At 46.5% G+C, this 22,703-nt stretch overlaps 1 protein-coding gene across 3 annotated transcripts in view; it reads right to left on the bottom strand.

Moving 5' to 3' along the window:
* LOC138453013 (zinc finger protein 84-like) overlaps positions 1–19,742 on the bottom strand; it is a 189,306-nt gene extending 169,564 nt beyond the window's left edge. For 2 of the 3 annotated variants that reach the window (XR_011260351.1, XM_069605423.1), the window contains exons 1-2: positions 19,682–19,740; positions 7,252–7,878 (exon numbers count right to left, since the gene is read on the bottom strand). The gene's annotated coding sequence lies outside the window, so the exon portion shown is untranslated. Of the gene's footprint in view, positions 1–7,251; positions 7,879–19,681 lie in introns of all 3 variants that reach the window. The other variant, XR_011260352.1, reaches the window with a different exon arrangement.
* Positions 19,743–22,703: the final 2,961 nt, after the last annotated feature.

Raw genomic sequence — 22,703 nt, 5'->3', positions numbered from 1 at the left:
CCTCTCCTACTTGGTGACCTCACCATCCATCTGGATGCTTCCAATCCCTCCTCTGGGCACTTCCACAACCTCTGCGAAACTCTCTCTCTCTCTCTCTCTCTCTATTCTACCATCTGGTCCGACACACTCTGCCGGGCACACTTCATCTCCTCTGACATGCCCCTCTCTAACGCTCTCACCTCTTCTCTCTCTTGGACTGACCACTTTCTGCTCTCCTCCCACCTGACACTCTCCGTCCCCCAGGTGAAGCCTACCCCAACACTACCACCAACCTAACCTTCTCGGTGATCCGGCCCATGAAGCGTGTGTCAGTGGAGGCCTTTGCTGCTACTTTCTCTCTTCCTCCTACTCCTGCGGGTGACTCACACTCTGACACAGCCCTCTCTAGCCTTCATCCTTCTATCACTAACACTCTCGATGTCCTTGCCCCTGTCATGAGAATCCGCCTGAAGCCTACCTCCAAGTGCAACTCTTGGTATGACTCCGACCTCACCACCCTGAAACGCAAATGTAGGGTGGTTGAGTGGAAGTGGAGGACATCTGGCACATCCTCTGACAAAGTGGCATGTCACCTTCTCTAAATGCAATACAGACTCTCTGTACTGTCCAAGAAGAGAGCCTACATCCAAGCCAATCTCTGTGGCCTCTAGCAACACGGACAAACTCTTCAAAATCTGCAAGGACCTGGCCAATCATGCTGCAGTCACCACCTCGTCTGGTCCCTTCCCAGGCCCTCTGCACGGCTATGGCCTCTCACTTCTCTACTTAAACCCAGGACATCCTGTCTTCTCTCTCCTCCTCTCTTTCCTATTCCTCTACCTCTCCTGACCCTCTTCTGGCTGCCTCTCCCTCATTTTCTGACAAGTCTGATCTATTTTTTTTATTTATAAGTTGTTTTAATCAAGAAACTTGATTTTTCAACAAATCCAAATTACAAATTCATACAAACAGAATATCCTTAAATTGTATACAATAACATATAATTAAGGAAATAAGAAGAAAGTAAAATAAACTTAAAAGAACCACTATTCAATTACAATTCATCATTCATAGTCTAAATATACATAAATAAAAGAAGACAACCAGCGGTCCTATTTAATAAGATCTGGAGTACAATCAAACATCACAATGACTGTGAATGATTGCCTTATCCGTTAGTTTCAAGCTATATAGAAAACTCAAAATCGCATATCTTATCACCTGCCTTGTAGAATGAAACAACAAATCCCATAATCTGGCACTAGTGACAATGACATGATCCTGAAGCAAAGGCTTGAAGTACATGATTCTCTGAGAAAGCAATGATGGACAATAAGTGCAAAGATGTTTCAATGTTTCGATAGCAAACTTACAAAATTGACAAGGCAGTTCGCTCAATGGAATTAATTTGCGTTTATATATAAATTCAGTGGTTGGCCAGATGTTTAGACGATAGCACAGGAAATCATCTCGCAAACGTGAGTTAGGGGACAATATTAGATCATTTTTGGGTGTGCCGTAACGTTTCATGTTAAAGGGAGACTCAATGAATGTACGATATTGTAAGCAAGCGCCCCTTGTTTGTATCCAATCATGCTCCCACAAGCGTTTTTTAGCTTTATCTGGATGTTCCAGTAGGAGCATTGTTGATATACCTATTTCGCTGATGATTTTCTGCTCTTTTGTCCTCCAAGTCAAGGGAAACACATCCGTTGATGATAAGAGATATTTCGCAACAATGTTTAATAAGCCAATCTTGTCAGCGGACATTACGGATTTTCAGTAAAATGAACAGATTTTCCACTTGTAAGAGGCATGTAAGGACAACAGCCCCAATTCGTGCCTTAAGATGCATATGGGTTGAGATAATGGTAAATTTAGGATCTGTTTCCAATAGCACCCCTCTATAGCTGCCCAATAGTCATATGATTTTTTCACAAAGACCTCGGACCCATATGTAATAACGGGAATACATTTCTGTTTATAGTAAGTTATAATTGGAGCTAAGGAAAACTTAAAATATTTGATCTTGATTAACCGAGCCTGAGACACTGCTGTTAACACTTTTTGTTTGACATGATGTTCATCAGCATTGCAACTCAGGTTATGCGTGACATTGGTGCCCAGATATATATACAACAACACTGTATTCAAAGTTGTCAATTACAATGGCCACCGATGGACTGCACATCGCTGTTTTGTTGGACCAAATTGAATTACTTTGGTTTTCACTATGTTAATCATTATACAGTTGGTCACCGAATGGCCATCTAAAATATTCAATAGGATACAGAGACCATTTGGGGTCTTCGAGAACAACACCATGTCATCTGCATACAACAGAAATTTAATTTGTACGCCATCAATCTTAGGTGAGTCTGTGATGACAGATTTAAAATGTGCCCTATGTCTGATATTAAAAAGTTAAACATTGCTGACGCTAACAGACAACCCTGTTTTAGGCCATGTGCAGTTTCTATGGATTCGGAAAGCAGGCCTTTGTTGTTTAGCCTAATCTGAATGAAAGTGCCTGAGTGTAAATGAATGACCAACTTTGAAAGGGACCAGGGACAACCTTTGTCCATTAATTTTGTACACAATATCTTGCGTGGGACAGCATCAAACGCCATGCAAAAATCAATGAAAGCCATGTATAAGGCTTGTTTTCGCTGGCGAGCCTGACGGATAATAGAGTTTAAAGCAATTACGTTTACTGCAGTACCTAATCCAGGGAGAAACCCTGTTTGGAATGGGTCACGAAGCTTGTTCAAGTCTAGCCAGGAGTTAAGTTGTTTCAAGATAAAGTGGGCAAATATTGTGCCTGGGCAGTCGAGAAGCGCAATAGGGCGATATGCTTTTGAATCGGCCCTATTGCCCTTCTTGAAAATTGGAAGTATGATTGAACGCTTCCAAGAATTGGGTATTTCACCCACGGCAAATACATGCTTAAAGATTTCAATGAGAATGGACTTCCATTCATGTGGATGATCTTTTAACATTCCATTATGAAGGCCATCAGGGCCAATGGCTCGGGAGCGACTCAGATTTTTAATGCAGTGTAGTATATCTGCATATTCCAATGGAAAGGAATGAGATATGGCCATGCTCGGGAAATTCCAGGGAAAGTCTTGAAATGGCGAGCAGTAAAGATCTCTAAAATGCTCACCACATTTTTCATTCGCTACAGCAGAAGTAACTATTGCAGCCTGTGATTTTAGTGTGGCTACATTTAAATCATTCCAAATGCCACTTGTTGATTTGGTGATTATTTGCTTCAACATTTCTTCACCATCTTTCTGGTATTGAAGGCTCCTTCTACCTTTCAACCAGCTTCTATAAATAGCTTTCAAATGCTTTTTTAACCCGGTTCTGTTAATCACAGGTTCATATCTTAAGTTGCGTATAGCGTGCCTAGGGTTTGCCTTTTTTTGTTGGACTTCCAAGTCATAGGTATGCTGATGTTTGTATCTGATGCTAGAATCAGGCATTTTTATTTGATTAAAAATGTGCATCATATTGACGTAACAACTTGAAACATTAGTTAACGGAAAATTAAAAGATTCAGTCAAAATGTGTTTGTAATGATTCAATGAATGTAAATTCTATCGCAGGCGAGTACCACTATTGTTCACTTGAAAGCACTGCAAGTGGGTGTTTCTACTCAGAGGATGCAATTCAGAGGGAAACTTGAACTGCATAATTAGCTTGTTGTGATCGCTCGCACATGATGGTATTACATTCATGGACTGCACCAGAGACAGAAATTTCGTATTTACATAAATATAATCTCTAATGGCCTGTCGAGTGCCCCATGTCCATGTTGGTCGAGCAGGCACATCACCAAATACTGTGTCATTCACCATACTAAACCCCCTTTCTTGCATGATTTTACACCAAGTACGTTCTTCATGCATTTGATTGACATTATCAACTGGCAAAATATGCACACTTAGGTCACCAAGAATAATAGAACACACAATATTTTGATCCACAATTATGTTATCTAGGTGCCATAGTAAATGCATGAAGAATAGATCTTCTGCTAAATTACGCCTGCTCCAGTACATGTTGATGCCAGCTATACTCCTTCTGCCTCGGGTTAGTTTCACGGCTTGGAAATAAGGAGAAGAGGAAGGGTATTTCACTGCAATGAACCCGCTATCATGTTTAACGGCCAATGAAAGACCGCCGGATGGATGTCCCATTGGTTTTTTAACAGCAAATGTTGAGATGACTAGGTGCGAAGCCCAGATCGGAGCAACCGTGAGCCACGTCACCTGTGGCACAATAATATCAAACTGGTCCAACTCCCTACTAGAGGGATGTAAAAGATGACTATGGCCCTTGGTGTTCCAGCAGACAAGACTAACCATATCTTCTGCAAACTCTCATTACAATTTTGCCCCGTATGCCTGCATTCCTGCAGTTGTTGTAGATGTTTGGTGAGTAATCATCATTTTAGATATGTCGCCTTGATGTGGTCGATATATCTTTGCTTGAGGTTTCTCAGATTGGTAACTATTTGAATTGATGTCTTGAGATAAAATAAAGCCCAAATCAAACAGAGTCATTCTTGCCTTCCAGAGCAAGTTATGCACAAGGCCAGAACGTACATATATTTTAACCTCAGATAAATCATCTTGATTTGCAAACTCCACTAACTCTATGTCAGTAGTCGCTAGCTTCTTCAAGATTGGAACATCAGTACAGATGTTTAATATACTTGTTCTATTAAGAACCAATGCTGGAAACGGAGGAGCGCGACACTTCAGATTAAAGGAGTGAGAAGTGATTTACCTGTGACGTATGAATTCTGAGTACTCGCAGTTAGTCTGCGAGTCTGTGTGTCACAGGCCATTTGTGTATTCTGTCGGATACCCTGCTCTGCTGTTTATTTGTTGTATCGGGACCTTGTAAAAGGGAGCTCACATCAGGAAATGTGGAAGTTGTTAGTGTTTTGCTATTCCGATCACCTGCTTGAGATTTAAGCAAATACAAGTCAATAGAAGACTTGATAAATTCTCTTAGCTCTTGCGTAGGAACAGTGGATTGATGCAGAGGCTCAGAATGTACATTACACATAACTACAGGGTTCAATGCAGAATTAATTTGGAATTGTGACTGTGTTGGAATCACGGTCTGGGGAGGTTTGTCATGATCTATAAGACTAGCAGCAGAATTTAAGCCACATATCACTTGTGGAATCATATGAACATTAGATTGGTCTGTCACACCCGTGAGAGGCCTTACAGTTGCAGCCATTATAGGCTGGGCGGACTCAGCTTGAGATGTAGAGGCTGCTTGCAGGGTGGAGGAGGATTGCAGGGTGTATGCATTGATAGAGGCTCTTATTTCATCTCGGAGTTGAGTGATGATTGTCTCAACTTGGATCTTTGAGTCCGTGTGAGGTATTAAAGAGACTGGGGGTGTAAAATGGTCTGAGTTGCGGGTATCAGGTATGATGGCTGGTGGAACTACAACCATAGGTTGGGTCAAAGACAAGGAGAATGTATTTGCTAAGGTGGCCTGTTTAGTTAAGGCCACTAGATCGTCAAGTGGTTTGAATGATGTTATTGATGGGGTCGCAACAACAGTTGTTTCCAGCATTGAAGGCTCGGGACGTTTCTCTAATCTGGACGGAATTTTAATCTATTTCTGTGTTTTGTCTTTGGATCGAGAGCAGCAAGTTTTTTGACTCGATGTTTTTACTCTCTTCCATTCTTTCCTCGAGAGTTAGCGAGTTGTCAGTTTATTTGTCGAGGTATTCATGGAAGGAACAAACAACTCAAAGACATTAGTTGGTTTAGGGACAATCGATTTGGGACTCAATACCAAGTCTTGCGCGACCATTGCTTGTATAGAGTCGTCGGTGATGACCTGGGGTTGCATCAAATTCTGGGCAGCAGATAATTCGTGCACTGGAGTAGGCGGAGTCGTTCCCAGCATTTTGCTGCTCAAAGGTTGAGGTGACTAAATATCTTTAGAGAGATCATTGGAATCTCTGTGCATCGGGACTGCCAATTGAATATCGTTTATGATAGTATGATTATTAGCTATACAGGCGATGTCCTTGTTGAGGCATTGTTCCAGTAGCTTTGTTTGGTGGGACATCTTGTTGTACAGGACTTCATACAATTTTGCAATGGTTAACAGTGCAGTGATTCATTGCACTCAATGTATTATTTAATGCTGGTGCTTTGGGAAACGAGAAACGCGTCCACTGAGTCTCATGTATGAAAAACTATGAGTTTTGAGCAGTTTCTAGGAACCTTGTGCGCCGGGGTGTAGGCGCTATAAACGATGGGGATTTGTCTATAATTTGATTATGAGATTTATCCGAGACTGGAGATAATGATGAGTTGGAGTGATTAACTTGAAGAGAAGGGATGCTTGTAGCAGCAATTGTAGCATTGTGTATGGGGTCTTCCTGCAGCTGAATCAGGTCACCGGTGTTTGAACAAATGTATAGAACATCGGGAATAGGGGAAGAGGAGTTGTTGGACAAATCCATGAAATCTAGGGTGTCCTCGGCCACCTCGCCCGCTATTCGCAGTTACTCATGGGCTCGACGTAAGTTCAATTGGGCTGCCACGGAACACCGGGTGGGTTCTATGATAGTGGCCGGGGCCATAATGTCCTGCAATTGTAGGGCATTAGTAGGCTGCGTGTCACTATTTAAACTGGCACCATTCGTGAGCAGACATGGCCTGCACATTTGGTTCTAATTGGGCGGTAGACTGTATTTCACCTGTTAGGCAGGCAGACTCTAACGTTGTGTCAGTGACCTTGCTGGTACAAAATACAATCGCTGAACTTTCGGTAGTAGGCAGGTTGACCGTGACCCTAGGGAAAGGTCGATGTGAATCTATTTCCATAGATATATTAGATATGATCAGTTTGGAGTTAGAATCGACTGTTATGGACGGCAACTGTGACATATCATCGGCACTCAGTACTAACGGAATCAAATTTCCGTCGGCACGTGTCACAATCTGCTGGTCTGTTTTTTTCTTAGGAGAAGCATTAATATAATAGGATTGAATGTCAGATGTAAGCGAAAGTGAATGCTGCAATTTAGTACCAGCAGGGTTTACAGATGGCAAAAATAATTGTTTAGAGAGAGGTCGAGATGCAATTGTCCATGATTGGATCGTGGAACAACACACGGCATGCCTGTTTTCAGAGTAAATTTACAAAGCACCATTGTGTTCAGTAAATGTAGTGTGACACTTCTTCGCTAACACACAATTCAAATTAAAGTTAAAGGCCTACCTGGGTGCGCGTAGAATCGTGGATGCTTCCTTTGCCGTGCGCTAGTGCGCTAGACAGCACCACACTTCAGCACTGCACTTCTCCACTGCGCGCGCGCCACTGCGTGAGCACGCTCAGAATATAGAACGCTGGGAAGGGAGCCGGGCACAAGCCTCATTCGAATCTTGCCAATGAGTAGTCAGCTGTATCACGTTACAAGGAAGTTCACAGGGCAAAGTCTTGACTCCAGCATAAGTAGCACAGTGAAGGGGAGCGGGACAGCGAGACAGCACCACACTTCAGCACCGCACTTTGCCACTGAGCGAGCATGCTTAGAATATAGAACGCTGGGAAGGGAGGCGGGCACAAGCCTCATTCGAATCTGGCCAATGAGTAGTCAGCTGTATCACGTTACACGGAAGTTCACAGAGCAAAGTCTTGACTCTGGCAAAAGTAGCACGGTGAAGGGGAGCGGGACAGCGAGACAGCACCACACTTCAGCACCGCACTTCTCCACTGCGTGCCAAGTCTGATCTATGAAAATGTCATGCAAGCAGGTGTTCCACTGCTCCTCCAAAACCACCAAGGACCAACCTTGGCATCATGGATCAGGCCCTCGCCTGGTTGACCTCCTTCCACCTGGACCACCTGAAACACGTATATAGGCACGTTATAAAAGCGATATCATATCATATCTGGACCGTCCCTCTCAGGTCCAACTGGGGTCCTTTCTCTCTACCACCTCTCTCTCCACATGTGGTGTTCACATGTGGTGTTCCCCAGGGCTCCAACCTCTCTCCCTGGCTTTTCAACCTCTACGTGGCCCCTTTCGCCCACCTCATCTCTACCTTCTCCTCTAACTTTCAGTGTTATGCAGATGACACTCAGCTCTCCTTCAGCCTCCCATCTGCCTCCTGTGCTCTCTCGCTCATTCCGGTCTATCCGTCATTCAGCAATGATGCGCCTGCAACGATCTCTGCCTCAATGCCAGCAAGACAGAGCTCCTCCTGATTGGGACCCCTGCTCCTGCTTCCCCTCTTTCACTCTGGCCCCCCTCCTTGGGCCATCTCCCTGCACCTTCCTGTGAGGCAAAAACCTTGGGGTCATCTTCGACTCCACTCTCTCCTTCTCCCCTCACATCACAGATGGAAGTCCTACTATCAGCTGCATCTCCTCAGAGGTATTCTTCCTTTTCTCACTTTTCCCCAGAAGCTCAATGTCTCCAGAGCCCTGGTTCTCTCTAGGCTGGACTACTGCAATAGCCTCTATCTCAACCTCCCTTCCTCTACACTCCGTCCTCTGCAACTAATCCAGAACATGACTACACGACTTGTCCTTGGCCTCAGGGCCAGGAATCGCATCTCTCCAGCCCTGTAATCTCTCCACTGGTTCCCTGTGGTTGCAAGGATTAAGTTCAAGACCCTCTGTAGTGTCCACAAGGCTGTCTGGGGCCTGGGCCCGCATCACATCCAACTCTCTGTTCCTAAACATCTTCCTTCTCGAGCCCTTTGCTCAGATACCTCTAACTCTCTGATCGTCAGACGCTTCTACAGACAGAGAGTTAGAGGCAGATCTCTCTCCTCGGCAGGGGTGCTCTCTTTGGAATGGCCTCCCTGCCCCTCTCAAACTCGAGCAGGACCATCTCATGTTCTGGAAGCAGCTCAAGACCTTCCTTTTCTCTTCTGCTTTCTCTCTTGCTCTCCCTTGCTGACCACCTGTCTGCCGCGCTAGCTGCTCGCCTGGCTACCCTCTGAACTCAACGGGCACCAGGCTTCCTCCACGACCTGCAAGCACGGGACTCTGTGCACTTAGGGGCTGTATCTGTAACACTACAGTCCCCCCACCCCTTTTTGCACTTCCCATACATGACTCCCCGGCTGCACATACTCGGAGCAATCGCTGCCCTGACCGCACTGCCCTTTCTCCCTCCCCCTGACACTTCTGCACACCCGGCAAATTCCCCCGCACTATGGTACACATAGTAGAAACATGCTCAATCCTGCCCATGACACTCTCTGCCCCGGTCCTTATGCATTTTACCCTCCCGGACGCCGCAGACAAAGCCCCCACCTGGAGGCACGACCTAATAGCGCTGCATTAACCTAATCTGGTAGAGTAGCTGGTGCAAGACCTGGGCAGGTTTTGGCAGGATAACCTAGTAGAAGGATTCAATAGTTTCAGGTGTTGGGACCCTTTAAGGCTTTCATTAGAGGGTAATTAATATTGTGTTGGGCATATAAAAAGAAATCTTGGGCTGCGAGGGGGAATCTCAACTAATGGCGCAGCTCACAGTGGACGAACGCACCCACAAAGCCAGTAGGGACACCCAGACATATGGCAAGATAGTAAAACTCTGATCAGAACTGCAGCGAGGGCCCAGAAGGCCTCCTCCAAATGGGCAGTGGATCTGTCGCGGCAGGGGACAGGCCCCTTTGCATGCTCGCTCTAGCCCTTAAGGGGAAACAGCTGAGTCAGCTTAATACATCCATCAAGAGGGCCGACGGTGGGCTGCGCACTGGGGGCCAAACCATTAACTAATGATTCGCAGAGTACTATAGAGATCTCTAAGCTGCTCCGCCGCACAGAGACACAGGAGTCCTTAGCAAAATCATCTCCCAACACTCGCCCCTGCTGACCTTGATCTCTTAAATGCTCTGTTGGAGGATGAGGAGGTCATAAGGGCCATACGGAGACTGACCTCGGGTAAAGCCTCCGGACCGGACGGTGGAGTTTTTGATGGGAGTGTGCTACAGGTGGTTCGGCCAGAGGGTTGATGCATTGCTTGTTGGATTTGAAGCTTTTCCTGTTTACCTTTACCTGTACAGCCCCTTCCCCTTTTGCCTAATGTAACTAGCACCTAGATACCTGAGAGTTCAGTGCTTGGTTACAAATGCAAAATAAATAAATACATAAATAAGAGGGCTCTGCTTTCATTGTTGGCCTTGGCAATGGTGTTTTGGTAGTAGTTGGACGTGGCAGTGTTCATCATTTGCCTGCCTACATGTAACACGGAGTTCCTTGAGAAGGGTGAGGTTGGATGCGTTGCAGGAATTTTGCCAATTCTTTTCTTGTTTTCTGATGATTTGTTTGTTGTGGTCGGGTTTTTGAGTGTACCCAGGGTGCAGAATGTTTAGAGTTGAGGGTGCACCATTTCACTCAGGCAGGTTGGTGGATGTTGTTTGTGAGGGTGGTGTTGAGTCTTTGGAGAAGCGAGTTGCAGTCCTGGTTCATCAGAGGTACACCAGCCCATGTGAGGTGGAGTTTGGTGAGGTCTTCTGTAGGAGCCTCAACTGGGAAGTTCTTGAAGGATCTGAAGACTTGATTGCTTGGTTTGCAATGGGTTTGCTTGAGAGCTGTGATGTGACTAATCTCAAAGTGGATTTCCAGGTGGTCCGACCAGTCAAGCGGAATAGGAGTGCCGTGATGAAGGGTGGGCAGGGTGCTGATGATAAGTTCGAGGAGATTACCTTTCCTGTGAGTTGCATTCTTTCATGTGCTGTGTGAGGTTCAATGTGTTGAGTAGACAGTGGAGATCTTTCTTCATTGATTTGGTTGCTGAGTGGCCACGGATGTTGAAGTCGCTAAGGAAGATGTTGGTGGCATGTGTGAGAGACATGGTGGTGACCAAGTCTGTGACGTCTTCGATGAAGGAGGTGCTGGGCGTGGGTGGTCTATAGATGAGATGAAAAGTGACTGTGTCTGTTAGGGAGAGCGGGAAGTGGCAGGATAGGTTTTTAAACGAGACAGTGGTGGCAACGTCCAGTCGGGTGCATGGCCATGATGCCTTGTGAATGATGGAGAGGCCTCCGCCGATCTTGTTTTGATGGTTTCGTAGAATTCTGTAGCCGCTGGGGTTGAGGACATCTAGGATGTCGGTGGAGGTGTATATCATCCAGATCTCTGTAATGAAGATGGCATTCAAGTCATGTGTGGTGATGAGGTTGGCAATGTCAGCAGTATGGTTGATTGCTGAGAGAACATTGGCGAGTATCAAATTTAGTGTAATGGTGGATGATGGAGTGGTAATGGGGAGTATGGTGACATGGGTGAAGTTGCTGGTGAGGGGCGCAGTTGGCGCTGAGTGGTGATGGTAGGAATGTGCTGTTGGGCGAGAATAGTGAAACATATTGGTTTTAAATATAACACCAGCAACCTAATTGAGGAAATTCTAGCAGGAAGGTTAAAGTTCCTTCATGCCAGTTACTTGCCAGTGGTAGTGGTGGTAATTGATGGTCCGGTGGCAAGAGCGGTTATGGTGGTCATGGTGGAGGACATATGTGTCAAGATGTCCTCATGCATGGCTCTCCCAGATTTCAAGTTTCCCAAATCTCCCGATTGCAGGTCTTCATAAATGGTTCCAGCAGCATCTCTTGCGCTCTTTTTTGTGATCACTGTGCTGGTTCATGCCAATAACATACATCTGGAAGAGGGTTAGGGGGAACAACAGAAGTCATTCCACTGCTTCCCATAGTGGAGGAGTTGGGCACATCGCTTCGGTTGAAAGCATCTACAATTCTATACCATGCGTGTGCAAAGACACATGTATTACATCTTTGTCACTAGAAAGATAATGCTATGGTTAACCAATGTCTATGGCTTATTTTGTCCTGTTCTGTAGTGGATCTAACATTGAAAATGGTTGATCATACCGGATATAACGAATATCTAAAAATGACATACATTTTTGCCTGGGGGTTAGCCCCCCTCTAAATAATTGCTAATAACTCCTGTTTTGTAGCAGATCTAATGTTGAACATAGTTGATCATACTGGATCTAACGAATATGTATTGAAATTAATGACTTTTCCCCCAAAATGTTTTTGAGGCGGGGCCTACCCCCTCCTTTGCAGCCAAATATTTCAGCACCTGTGTATGATCTAACAAAAGAAATTCCTGATCATACCGAATCTAACATGTATCTAACCAATGAAATTGATTTGTATGCATATTCTTGTTGAGGGGGGTGGCTAAGTAGCTCACTACGGGTTAGCACCCCCTCTAAATATTTGCTTATACATCGTGTTCTGTAGCAGATCTAACATTGAAAATGGGTCATCATACCGGATCTAAAGACGATCTAACAAATAACATACGTTTTTGTACTATTTTTGATTGAGGGTGGTGACTAGCTTACTACGGGTTAGCCCCCCTTTCTAAATAATACCTTATAACTGCTGTTCTGTAGCGTATCTAACATTTAAAATGGTTGATCTTACCGAATCAAAGGAAGATCTAACAAATGACATACTTTTTATACTATTTTTGATTTAGGGGAGGTGATAGCTTATTACGGGTTAACCCACCCTCTCTAAATAATTGCTTTATAACTCCTGTTCGAAGGGATTGTGTCCTCCGACGTATTCCTTATCTTAGATAATTCGTCTCCAGCTTGCTGTCCTTGGAATTTTTTTCTCTGTAGAGGGCGTTGCGTGTTGACGTCCGCCAAGTTGGTGTCCCTCGACAGCCACCGTATCGGCGCCGACGTCACCATGCCCATAAATAGCCACATGCGGCGTCCGTTGCTCAGTTCCGTTTTTCCACGCTTCGTGGGGCCTCGGAATATCGTTGCTCAGTTCAGTCAGATAAACCTCTTATATTTCCTCGATAAAACCAACTCGTGCTCGATGGCTTCCTCATCCGAACTGACGACTCCGCGGTCCGGCTTCAAAAAATGTTGAGACTGCGGAAAGAAAATGTCGCTAACATATCCTCACAGGATCTGTTTGTGGTGCTTGGGAGCCGAGCACCATTGTTCGGAGTGTGAGGACTGCATGTCCATGATGGCGAAAGCCTTGAAGGAGCGCAAGGGGAAGCTCGAGGGAGGTAAGTCAGTCAAAACCTCCTTGAAAGTTTCTTCGGCCGAGTCGAGGCATTCGGCTCCTCGCTGTCGAAAGCATTCCCATTCTCGAAGTAGCTCCCACCACTCGTCGAGATCTAGAAACTCAAAAAAGAGACATCGAAGATCCCCTTCCTCATCATCTTCTGTTTCCCCAGAAAGGGTCTCCTGTCCCACAAAACACAGCTCTCAAGCTGAGTGGGAGGAATTTAGGAAGAAGATGCTAAGCGTCTTCGAGAAAGCGGCCTCGACCCCCTCGAAGACAGCTGAGGGTGATACCCTGGGTGAAAAACCCAAAAAATCGAAACGCTGCGAGTCGTTGCACCCGGCGAAAGAGTCCACCCGAGAGCGCCACGGGCCATTGGGTAGGAAGGCATCATCTTCGACGCCGTTGTTGAAAGTCCCTGCGACGAATGGATCAGCGCCATCGACGCCGTTATCGAAGGGTTCTTCGACGCATCGGTCGATCAAATCGACGCCATCGTCAACGCCAACATCGACGCCGATAAAAGAAAAAAACACGGCTACCTCAAAGCCAACGGTTATACCCAGAGCCTCCAGCACGACGCTGAGAACATCATCGACATCCTCGAGCAGGATCCTGATCCTCTCGAGTTTCCCGAGGCCTCTTCCAGTTTTCTCGACGCCTTCGAAGCCTTTTACATCGGCGTCGACATTGACCTTTTCTCGGCCAATAATGACAAGTTTGGCTCCTTCTGCTTTAGAAATGGGTTTTACACCATTTCCGAGGTCAGAGTACCCCAGATTATCTTCAATCTATGAAGAAGGGGAGGATTCTGATCAAGAAAGACCCTTCGGGCTGCAGAGGACCACACCACCTGTTTCAGAGGATTTTACCTCTGAAGAAAGAAGGTTGAAAGACCTACAGGAATTATTACATGAGGCAAGTGGGTTAGACACTTCCCCAGAAGTGGAATTTGTCAAACCAGACCCAGGGGAACATGCCGAAACCCCCTATAGAACCCTGATGGCAAGAATTATTGAATTCATGGGTTGGTCTGCGCCTTCACCTGTTTTTCAACAGGATGACCTTACAGACATAATAGATAAAGGTCCACAGGAGGATCCTGTTGTCCCTTTCCATACAGCTTTACAAAGGAAGATTTCATCAAATTGGGAAACTCCCGAGGTTATCCCTGCAGTCAATAAAAAATTGTCAGCCAAGTATAGGGTAGCTGCGGCTGACCCTGAATATTTATCAAAACACCCGACTCCAGAGAGCCTAGTGATTCAAGCGGCAACTTCATCAAGCAGCAGATCTGCTTATCCTACTGTCCCACAGGACAGAGATGACAAAAGGTACGATTCTATGGCAAAAAAGTCTTTTCTGATTGTAGTATGGCGTTGAAGTCCATCAAGGCCACTTGTACGCTCGCCAGGTTCAGTCACACACTGTGGGAGTGTGCTTCATCAGCGGCTGACTGCATACCGGAAAGAGATGAAAGGGAAGCCTTCCTTAACATCATTAAAGATGGCAAAGATGCCATGTGCGAATCTCTTCAAACTGGCATCGATTCCGCTGACAGTATCAGCAGGGCCATGGCGGCAAGTACTACAATCCGCAGACATGCGTGGTTATAAAAGTCTGGCTTTGCTCCAGATGTACAGGCCAGACTTTTGAAAATTCTTTATTCGGTAAAAAGGCAGATGACAGTCTGGAAAAGTTGCAAACATCTAAAGCAGCAGCACAATCTTTAGGAGCTGCAATCCGCCAAACTCCTTTTCGCCCCTCAGGAACCTCTGGGAGAGGAAAGTTCTTTCGCTATTATTCCGCATTCGGGAAAGGCAGAGGACAGTTGGCTCAAAGAGGCCAAAGGAGATCCACAGTAGCAGGTGCCTCTTTACCCTCGGCATCTGCATCAGCCGCCCCCAAGCCACTCTGAGGTCTTTCCACACAAAACACCTGTAGGGGGCAGGTTAACTCACCATCTGACGGATGGCTATTACGTCAGATGCTTGGGCATTGGAGACAGTGGCCCAAGGTTACTGCCTACCCTTTCTACGCATCCCTCAGAGTCATCCACCGGGGCACAGCTCTCTAAAAGTTCCAGATCAGCTCCTCTTGCAGGAAATTGTAGACCTGCTAGAGAAAGGTGCCATAGAACCGGTACCTGTAGCGGAGAGGAACAAGGGCTGGTACTCCCCCTACTTTCTCATACCGAAGAAGGATGGAGGACTGAGACCCATCTTGGACTTACGAGAATTGAACAAGTTCCTCAGGAAGGACAAGTTCAAGATGGTAACTCTCTCTCAGATCCTTCAGGCCCTCCAGATCCAGGACTAGCTGGTATCTCTGGACCTCCAGGATGCTTATTTCCATGTGCCAATCCATCTCAAACACAGGAGATACCTGAGGTTCACAATTGGCGGCTCTCATTATCAATTTCGAGTTCTGCCATTTGGGCTGACCACCGCCCGAGGGTCTTCACCAAGCTAATGTCGGCACTGGCTGCAAGTCTAAGGAGGGAAGGGATCCACGTCTACCCCTACCTGGACGATTGGATGATCAAATCTGTATCTTTGGAACAAGCTCAGATCCAGCTAGATTATGTCTGCCACTTCCTTCACAAACTGGGCTTCTCCCTCAATTTAAAGAAGTCACAGATGATACCATCACAGAGACTCCAGTTCATCGGAGCGGTCCTGGACACTTCCCTGGGAAAAGCCTCGCCACCAGAGGTGAGGGCTCAAGATATTCTGCAGATGGTCAACAAGTTTTAAAATGCCCAACATCTCCCAGCCTTTGACTTTTTGAGATTGCTAGGCCTCATGGCATCCTGCATCTTCCTTGTGCCAGAGGCTCGCCTGAGAATGAGATCTCTCGAGTGGGCACTAAGAACTCAGAGGTCACAATACTCAGGAAGAATGACAGATCTCCGAATTCCGGACAAGGTAGCCCATGACCTTCAATGGTGGGCCTATCCAGAGAACATCTTGAAAGGAGAACTGGTTTGGCAACCATGGCCGGAGATAACAGTAGTCACAGACGCCTCATTCACGGGGTGGGGAGCCCATGCCAACGACTTGACCATCAGCGGTCGTTGGTCTCCATCGGTGAACAGATCCACCGATTAGAGCTGAACCTATTAGAGCTGAGAGCGATCAGACTAGCGCTGAAAGCTTTCCTGCCATCAGTACAGGGGAGAAATGTCCTGATAATGACGGACAACATGGTGGCCATGCACTTCCTCAACAAAAGAGGAGGCGTAGGGTCACTGCCACTGTGCAGAGAGGCAATGCAGCTTTGGTTTTGGGCAATTCAGGAAGGAATCTCTCTATCGGCAGTCCACCTAGCCGGAGAGAAGAACTTGACAGCGGACGCTCTGAGCAGGCAGAGCACAGTCTCCCACGAGTGGGAGCTAGCTCAGGAAGTCCTTCAAGAGATGTTCGCCCTTTGGGGAACCCCTCAAGTGGATCTGTTCACCACCAGCACCAACAGGAAGTGCGATCTGTTCTGTTCAAGGGAATTTCCCCCGAGAGGAGCTCTAGGTGATGCGTTCGTAGTGGACTGGGAGTTTCGACTCCGTTAAGCGTTTCCACCAGTCCCTGTTATTCCTGAAATGATCAGGAGGTTGAGAAGATTGCGGAAAACCATGATCCTAATTGCCCCGGACTGGGCCAGGAGAATGTGGTACCCGGACCTTCTGGATATGTCCATCTGCCCTCCAATCCGTCTTCCACTCAAATAGAATCTTCTCTCGCAGAAGGGAGATCAGGTTCTCCATCCAGACATAAGAACCCTCAACCTTCACGCTTGGCTTCTGAAAGATTGAGGTACAAGGATTGGGACCTTCATGGAGGTGTTGCTTTTGGCCAGAAGGCCAGCAACAAAGTCTTTATACCGCTGCCCTTTGAACTAATTTTACAGCTGGTGTAGAGAGGACAATATCGACCCTTTTTCATGTGGTACACCAACGGTGTTATTGTTTCTACTCTACTTGGCAAACTCAGGCCTTCAAGTTGGCACTTTAAAAGGCTATCTCGCGGCGCTATCACTCTTCAAGCGCACTGCGGAGGAACCATTGTATGTCAAACTACCCTTAGTAATACAATTTCTCAAGGGATTAACTAATCTTTATCCTCCAAGACCATTCCAAGTTCCCTTATGGGACTTAAATTTAGCCTTAAATTTCCTAATGGGTACTCCCTTCGAACCACTCCACTCTTGTTCGCTGAGATTTCTCACTCTTAAAACTGTCCTATTAGTAGCACTAACATCTGCTAGGAGGGTGAACAAATTACAAGCTCTATCTTGTAAACCCCCCCATACAATTTTCCATATGGACAAAGTTGTCCTACAGGTGAAGCCTAATTTCATCCCAAAGGTGGTTTCTGAAATTCACATCACTCAGAAAATTACCTTACCTTCGTTCTACCCTCCTCCCCATCCGGGGAAAGAGGAAGAAAGGCTACATAGGCTAGACCCAAGGCGAGCTCTAAGCTTTTACATCAGCAAGCTGGCTAGGATTAGGCAAGCAGACCAACTGTTTGTAGGCTACTCAGGTCAAAAGTTGGGACTACCCATAACAAAACAGACCATTTCCAGGTGGATTATTTTGCCCATTCTGGAATGTTACAATCTGGCAGGGAAAGAGCCCCGCCAGAATCTTAGGGCTCATTCAACCAGAGGTATCGCAGCCTCTTCGGTCCTCCAAAAAGGGGTACCGGTCCGAGACATGTGCGGCTGCCACATGGTCGTCCGCACATACATTCACAAGATTTTACAACCTGGATTCCTCCGCTAGTCAAGAGACCAGATTTGGCAAAGCCGTATTACATTCGGTTCATTCCTAAAGGGGATACATGACATTAATACTCCCACCTCCAATTACATGCCACTGCTATGGGAGTCTATCTAAGATAAGGAATACGTCGGTGGACACAATCCCTTCGAAGTTACTTCTTACCTGGTAACGTTCTTTCGATGGGATGTTCCTCCGACGTATTCCTTATTGCCCCTCCCATCCATCCCCGCAGTAATACTTCCCTTGTGGTTGCAGCTCACGATCCTTCAAGGTCAATAGCCAATTCATGCAAGATTTATCTTATGCTACAAAACGGAACTGAGCAACGGACGCCGCGCGTGGCTATTTATGGGCATGGTGACGTCGGCACCGATACGGTGGCTGTCCAGGGACACCAACTCGGCGTACGTTGATGCGCAGCGCCCTCTACAGAGAAAACATTTCCGAGGCTACAAGCTGGAGACGAATTATCTAAGATAAGGAATACGTCGGAGGAACATCCCATCGAAAGAACGTTACCAGGTAAGAAGTAACTTGTTCTTCTGTAGCGGATCTAACATTAAAAATGGTTGATCTTACTGGATCTAATTAATATGCATTGAAATGATGTTTAGGGGGGCCAGCCCTGCCCTCCTTTGCAGCCAAATATTTCAAATATTTCACAACCAATAACGTTTTTGTGCATTTTTTGGTTGAGAGGGGCTAACTAGCTTACTACAGGTTAGCCACCCTCTAAATAATGGCTTATAACTCAAGTTCTGTAGCAGATATAACATTGAAAATGGTTGATCCTCCCGGGTCTAACGAATATGTAACAAATTACATACATTTTGTTACATTTTTTGAATCAGAGGGGCTAGCTACGGGTTAGCCCCACCGACTAAAGAACGGGTTATAACTCCTGTTCTGTAGCGGATCTAACATCAGAAATGGTTGATCAAACCGGATCTAACAGAGATCTAACAAAACAGATAATTTTTTGTAAAAGATCATGACAAGGGGGGCTAACCCGGGTGAGGTAGCAAATGCTGCAGGGGCAGTCTCGCGACAGTGGACATAATGCTTTCATTTTGACGGCGCTGTATATTTGAGTACCAGAACTCTCTTTCAGTTTGGAGAAGTCCCAGTACTCACTATTGAGTAAAATTAGAAGGGCCATCCCAGAGAGACGGCTAGAACTGGCCAATTTAAAGCACTGGTTTAAACCATCCCTCCAAACTCAAACACTTTTGGCAGGTGTCACTCGTCAAATCCCTTACCCACCCATATATGGCAATGACCACACCCACTGTAGAGAATGCTTCGCAAGAAATAAAGGCCACGTGAGACTACAGGCGGATGTGCGCGACTTGGCACATAGAGTGAAGTGCAGAACAGACTGAGGGCACGAGACAGAGGTTCCCCGGCACTACTCCTGCTAAAAGACTTACGCCTCATTTGAACAGCAGAATTTAGACTTATAAGAAACCGTGATTAAAGACAGTGCATGCTGGCAGTGATGCAACTGCAGGACATTACAACAGGACTATTGGCAATGTAACTGATTGACCCATTCCCACTAATTTACTTATGCACAATAAACCCTCCCTTCAATCAACATTCTGTGCAATGTCTTATACAAGGCCACTACAACCCCCAAAACAAAATTGGATGTTTCCACCAGCTCTGAGGGGATAACATGTAGAGAGCTCTGCTTAAACCAGTTGCACCTGTTGGCCTTTCTATTTGCACCCCTTGGCTGCCCACACCCTTAATATTGTTTTCCAGAGACGCCACCTCACTGGTGAGTAGAGAGCTCAATCCCAGTACCCGAAGTACAAGTATTCTTGTTTAAACATGTTTAACTTACCGGTCTGCGATCGGGTGCTTTGTGCTGTTTCTTGCAAGGAGCACGTGGGTCACTCTCCAGCGCGCATGCTCAATTCCAGAAAAATCTCTGCTACAGAGCGTGCGCGCATGTGGCGTGCAGATCGTGTTTGTTACTACGCATGCGCATGTCTCCAATTGCCGAGCACGCTCTTATCTTGCTATCAGCGCATGCTAGGATCTTCAAATCCCCAACGTGTCGAGTTCCGTCTCTTCCTCGGAGTTTACACATGCCTGCGTTAACTTTAAGAGGCACCGATAAGTAAATACGCAACGAAAATTATGCGAGCTGTGCTGGAGGCGAGAGGACAGATCTGCGCATGCTCTGCTGGAGGCAGTTAACAGATCTGCGCATGCTCTGCTGGAGGTAGTTAACAGATCTACGCATGCTCTGCTGGAGGTAGTTAACAGATCTGCGCATGCTCTGTGGGCTAGATGTGCTTACAAATGAGAAAACCAATCCAGAGGTGCGCATCAGAGAATTTGGACTGATTAGTGATTAGTTATAAGTGTCGTTAGCCAAAGCAACCGCCGACAGGTTAACTCTCTTAACAAGAAAAATCACTCGTGGGCTACACGAAATGGTGGCTGGGACAGTAACACACATCTGTGCATGATGTGGGGGCAGGAAACTGATGATACAAGAGAAACAAATCCTTTATTCTTTGGGTGAACCATGTTTTTTACTCTACAACTAATCACACGTCCCAACATATTCTAAGGCAGATCAAAATATATAAACACACTCCTGTCCTAAAATATGTAGGGAAAGTGCTGGACACTGAGTGGAAAAAATAAGTTTTTTGTTTGATATTTTATTTCTATCGCGCTCGTACACAAGTGTTTCAGAGCGCGACAAGGCAAGTGAGGGGAACAGGGGAGAACAAAACAGCAATCTTACTAGGCCCAGTGACATTGAGAACGCGCAAGTGCATTGGAGAGGGGGGAGGGGAAAAGTGCATGGAAGGGGGGAGAGGTGGAAAGTGCAAAGCAGGAAAGAAACAGATAAATAACAATAAATAAATAATAAAGGCAACAAACAGTGGTAATGCAGCCAGCAATTTGCAAGTGCTAGGTTTAAGGCAGCAGACAGGGTAGGTCTGATAAGTGCAGGAAGAAAAAGGGGGTGCTGTATGGGTACAGATACAGACCCCAGTGCAAGGGGTGGCCCGGAGGCAGTGCGGGAGGGTGGCAGGATGAGCAGGTACCTGGGCCCAAAAGACAGAGGGTGGCCAGGTGCACGGTGCCAAGAGAGAACAGATCAGCAGGGGAGAGGGGGAGCGAAGGCAGAAGAGGAAGGTCTTGAGGTGCTTCCGGAACCGGAGATGGTTCTCCTCAAGTTTTAGAGTGACAGGGAGGCTGTTCCAGAGGGAGCCGAAGACAGATCTACCCCCAGCTCTTTTCTTAGAAAAACGACTGACCCTGAGTGAGTTGGAGGTAGAGGAGCGAAGAGCTCAAGAGGGGAGGTATTTGCAGAGGGATAGCTGAAGGTATTTTGGCCCCGGGCCCCAGAAAGCCTTGTGGACAATGCAGAGGGTTTTGAATTTAATCCTTGCATCCACTGGGAGCCAGTGGTGAGATTTCAGAGCTGGAGAGATTCGATCCCAGGGCTAGAGGCCAAAGACAAGTCTCGCAGTCCTGTTCTGGATTAGTTGCAGAGGGTGGAGAGTAGAGGCAGGTAATTTAGAAAGAGGCTGTTACAATAGTCCAAGCTAGAGAGAACCACAACAATGTGGTTTTACCAATGATGATTTTAATCACAAGTTACCCTGTGAATGGTCCTACTCTTCCCCCATCACATCACTTACTTCATGAGGCCCCTGGCTCCGACACAGGGCCTTCTTCACTTTCTTCTTTCTGTATAACTCCTCCCCTTTAACGACAACCCTCAGTTTTATTATAACCAAGCCGGAGCATGGGACCCTCCACGCAGGGAGGGAGAGGAGTGTCGTCAGTACTGTGACAAGGAAGAGTAGGACTGGGAGTAATGAAGATTACTGGTAGGTTATCTGAGTATTACCTCCATGTCCACTCTTCCTCGTCCCAGTACTTACCTCTTGAGCTCTTGAGATATACCAGAGCAGCAGCAGGGAGAGGTCCCAATGAGACCCAGATAGAAGTGCAGCAACATAAAGAACAGCTTTAATGACCCTAATACATTCCAACAGACAAAACTCCAACCCCGAAACAACCATGCCTGCAGTGGGAGACATTAATATGATATAATAAGTCATTTATAACGCGCCTGTACACAAGTGTTTCTAGGTGGTACAAGACAAGGGAGGGAAGACAGGGAGAACAAGACAAATGAACTTACTAGGACTTGTGTCATTCAGATCGTGCAAGCGCGAGAACGAGAATCGGAAGGGGAAAGGAAGGAAGGAAGTGCAAGGGAGAGGGGAGGGGAAAACAAGTCAGCAATGCTTTAAGTGCAGCCAGAGCAGCGCAGCTCTGGGTAGTGCAAGGAGAACAAGGGACTGTAGGGTTTACAATTACAGCCCCTAATTGCGTGGTAGGCCTGGAGGCAGTGCAAGGGTGACTGATCAAGAAAGAGCCTGTTCCCAGTGAGACTCTGAGGGTAGCCAAGCAACCAGTCAGTACAGCAGACTGGTAAGTCATTCAACCGATAGTGGTTGATAAAGGTGCTCTGATCCGCCCAGGTCGCAGCCCTACAAAGCTCCTGCAGCAAAACTCCTGTGCATCCACCCAGGAAGCAGCCATACCCCTGGTAGAACAACCCTGAACGTGGTCAGGCACAGGCATGCCAGAAACCACCTAAGCCATGGAAACGACTGTATGGATCCACCGGCTAGTGGAAACCACAGAGGCCTTCCGCCTGGCACCTGCAGGACCAAAAGTTACCAAGAGACTATCAGACCGCCGGAAGGGGGCAGCTTGCGAGCCAAATATTCCAGAATGCCCGCTGCACATCAATGGCATGCCAAGCCACCTCTTCCGGCATCTGCAGGTCTTGAAGAAATGCAGGGAGAACCAGATCCTGAGAC

This window comes from Ambystoma mexicanum, chromosome 4p (assembly GCF_040938575.1).
Source record: "Ambystoma mexicanum isolate Mex_15411 chromosome 4p, UKY_AmexF1_1, whole genome shotgun sequence".
NCBI lineage: Eukaryota > Metazoa > Chordata > Amphibia > Caudata > Ambystomatidae > Ambystoma > Ambystoma mexicanum.
The sequence above is the reverse complement of the archived record's forward strand: the minus strand, read 5'-3'. Positions and strand labels throughout refer to the sequence as shown.